Source organism: Triticum urartu, chromosome 1A (genome assembly GCF_056163025.1).
Source record: "Triticum urartu cultivar PI428250 chromosome 1A, HENAU_Tu73, whole genome shotgun sequence".
In the NCBI taxonomy this organism is placed as follows: domain Eukaryota; kingdom Viridiplantae; phylum Streptophyta; class Magnoliopsida; order Poales; family Poaceae; genus Triticum; species Triticum urartu.
Window position 1 is genome coordinate 189033739 of NC_141873.1, and position 4209 is coordinate 189037947.

General features: G+C 40.8%; 1 pseudogene; it reads left to right on the top strand.

Annotated features, from left to right (window-relative positions):
* The first annotated feature begins 1013 nt into the window (after positions 1–1013).
* LOC147990556 (uncharacterized) lies at positions 1014–3782 on the top strand (annotated as a pseudogene).
* Positions 3783–4209: the final 427 nt, after the last annotated feature.

Consider the following 4209-nt stretch of genomic DNA (forward strand, 5'->3'; position numbering starts at 1 on the left):
TTTAGTTGAACCGAGTATGGCTACGCCCGGTCCTTGCGAAGGTTAAAACAGCACCAACTTGACAAACTATCGTTGTGGTTTTGATGTGTACGTAAGAACGATTCTTGCTAAGCCCGTAGTAGCCACGTAAAACTTGCAACAACAAAGTAGAGGACGTCTAACTTGTTTTTGCAGGGCATGTTGTGATGTGATATGGTCAAGACATGATGCTAAATTTTATTGTATGAGATGATCATGTTTTGTAACCGAGTTATCGGCAACTGGCAGGAGCCATATGGTTGTCGCTTTATTGTATGCAATGCAATCGCCCTGTAATGCTTTACTTTATCACTAAGCGGTAGCGATAGTCATGGAAGCATAAGATTGGCGAGACGACAACGATGCTACGATGGAGATCAAGGTGTCGCGCCGGTGATGATGGTGATCATGACGGTGCTTCGGAGATGGAGATCAAAAGCACAAGATGATCATGGCCATATCATATCACTTATATTGATTGCATGTGATGTTTATCTTTTATGCATCTTATCTTGCTTTGATTGACGGTACCATTATAAGATGATCTCTTACTAAATTTTAAGATAAAAGTGTTCTCCCTGAGTATGCACCATTGCCAAAGTTCGTCATGCCCAGACACCACGTGATGATCGGGTGTGATAAGCTCTACGCCCATCTACAACGGGTGCAAGCCAGTTTTGCACACGCAGAATACTCAGGTTAAACTTGACGAGCCTAGCATATGCAGATATGGCCTCGGAACACTGAGACCGAAAGGTCGAGCATGAATCATATAGTAGATATGATCAACATAGTGATGTTCACCATTGAAAACTACTCCATTTCACGTGATGATCGGTTATGGTTTAGTTGATTTGGATCACGTGATCACTTAGAAGATTAGAGGGATGTCTTTCTAAGTGGGAGTTCTTAAGTAATATGATTAATTGAACTTAAATTTATCATGAACTTAGTACCTGATAGTATCTTGCTTGTCTATGTTTGATTGTAGATAGATGGCCCGTGCTATTGTTCTGTTGAATTTTAATGCGTTCCTTGAGAAAGCAAAGTTGAAAGATGATGGTAGCAATTACACGGACTGGGTCCGTAACTTGAGGATTATCCTCATTGCTGCTCAGAAGAATTACGTCCTGGAAGCACCACTCAGTGCCAAGCCTGGTGCTGATGCAACTACAGACATTAAGAATGCTTGGCAGAGCAAAGCTGATGACTACTCGATAGTTCAGTGTGCCATGCTTTACGGCTTAGAACAGGGACTTCAACGACGTTTTGAACGTCATGGAGCATATGAGATGTTCTAGGATTTGAAGTTAATATTTCAAGCAAATGCCTGGATTGAGAGATATGAAGTCCCCAATAAGTTCTACAGCTGCAAGATGGAGGAGAATAGTTCTGTCAGTGAGCATATACTCAAAATGTCTGGGTACCATAATCACTTGACTCAGCTGGGAGTTAATCTTCCGGTTGATAGTGTCATTGACAGAGTTCTTCAATCACTGCCACCAAGCTACAAAAGCTTCGTGATGAACTATAATATGCAAGGGATGAATAAGACAATTCCCAAGCTCTTCGCAATGCTGAAAGTTGCGGAGGTAGAAATCAAGAAGGAGCATCAAGTGTTGATGGTAAATAAGACCACCAGTTTCAAGAAAAAGGGTAAAGGGAAGAAGAAGGGGAACTTCAAGAAGAACAGCAAGCAAGTTGCTGCTCAGGAGAAGAAACCCAAGTCTGGACCTAAGCCTGAGACTGAGTGCTTTTACTCCAAGCAGACTGGTCACTGGAAGCGAAACTGCCCCAAGTATTTGGCGGATAAGAAGGATGGCAAGGTGAACAAAGGTATATGTGATATACATGTTATTGATGTGTACCTTACTATAGCTCGCAGTAGCACATGGGTATTTGATACTGGTTCTGTTGCTAATATTTGCAACTCGAAACAGGGACTACGGATTAAGCGAACACTGGCAAAGGACGAGGTGACGATGCGCGTGGGAAATGGTTCCAAAGTCGATGTGATTGCAGTCGGCACGCTACCTCTACATCTACCTTCGGGATTAGTATTAGACCTAAATATTTGTTATTTGGTGCCAGCGTTGACCATGAACATTATATCTGTATCTTGTTTGATGCGAGACAGTTATTCATTTAAGTCAGAGAATAATGGTTGTTCTATTTATATGAGTAATATCTTTTATGGTCATGCACCCTTGAAAAGTGGTCTATTTTTGATGAATCACGATAGTAGTGATACACATATTCATAATGTTGAAGCCAAAAGATGCAGAGTTGATAATGATAGTGCAACTTATTTGTGGCACTGCCGTTTAGGTCATTCAGTATAAAGTGCATGAAGAAACTCCATACTGATGAACTTTTGGAACCACTTGATTATGAATCACTTGGTACTTGCGAACCGTGCCTCATGGGCAAGATGACTAAAACGCCGTTCTCAGGTACTATGGAGAGAGCAACAAATTTGTTGGAAATCATACATACAGATGTATGTGGTTCGATGAATTTTGAGGGTCGTGGCGGATATCGTTATTTTCTCACCTTCACAGATGATTTAAGCAGATATGGGTATATCTACTTGATGAAGCATAAGTCTGAAACATTTGAAAAGTTCAAAGAATTTCAGAGTGAAGTTGAAAATCATCGTAACAATAAAATAAAGTTTCTACAATCTGATCGTGGAGGAGAATATTTGGGTTACGAGTTTGGTCTACATTTGAAACAATGCGGAATAGTTTCGCAACTCACGCCACCCGGAACACCACAGCGTAATGGTGTGTCCGAACGTCGTAATCATACTTTACTAGATATGGTGCGATACATGATGTCTCTTACAGATTTACCGCTATCATTTTGGGGTTATTCTTTAGAGACGACCGCATTCACGTTAAATAGGGCACCATCGGAATCCATTGAGAAGACGCCTTATGAATTGTGGTTTGGCAAGAAACCAAAGTTGTCATTTCTGAAAGTTTGGGGCTGCGATGCTTATGTGAAAAAGCTTCAACCTGATAAGCTTGAACCCAAATCGGAGAAATGTGTCTTCATAGGATACCCAAAGGACACTGTTGGGTATACCTTCTATCACAGATCCGAAGGCAAGACATTCATTGCTAAGAATGGATCCTTTCTAGAGAAGGAGTTTCTCTCGAAAGACGTGAGTGGGAGGAAAGTGGAACTTGATGAGGTAACTATACCTGCTCCTCTATTGGATAGTAGTTCATCACAGAAACCGGTTTCTGTGACACCTACACCAATTAGTGAGGAAGATAATGATGATGATCATGGAACTTCAGATCAAGTTACTACTGAACCTCGTAGATCAACCAGAGTAAGATCCGCACCAAAGTGGCACAGTAATCCTGTTCTGGAAGTCATGCTACTAGATCATGATGAACCTACGAACTATGAAGAAGCGATGGTGAGCCCAGATTCCGCAAAATGGCTTGAAGCCATGAAATCTGAGATGGGATCCATGTATGAGAACAAAGTATGGATTTTGGTTGACTTGCCCGATGATCAGCAAGCAATTGAGAATAAATGGATCTTCAAGAAGAAGACTGACGCTGACGGTAATGTTATTGTCTATAAAGCTCGACTTGTTGCAACAGGTTTTCGACAAGTTCAAGGGATTGACTATGATGAGACCTTGTCACCCGTAGCAATGCTTAAGTCTGTCCGAATCATGTTAGCAATTGCCACATTTTATGATTATGAAATTTGGCAAATGGATTTAAAAACAGCATTCCTAAATGGATTTCTGGAAGAAGAGTTGTATATGATGCAACCAGAAGGTTTTGTCGATCCAAAGGGAGCTAACAAAGTGTGCAAGCTCCAGCTATCCATCTATGGACTGGTGCAAGCCTCTCGGAGTTGGAATAAATGCTTTGATAGTGTGATCAAAGCATTTGGTTTTACACAGACTTTTGGAGAAGCCTGTATTTACAAGAAATTGAGTGGGAGCTTTGTAGCATTTCTAATATTATATGTGGATGACATATTGCTAATTGGAAATGATATAGAATTTCTGGATAGCATAAAGGGATACTTGAATAAGAGTTTTTCAATGAAAGACCCCGGTGAAGCTGCTTACATATTGGGCATCAAGATCTATAGAGATAGATCAAGACGCTTAATTGGACTTTCAAAAAGCACATACCTTGACAAAGTTTTGAAGAA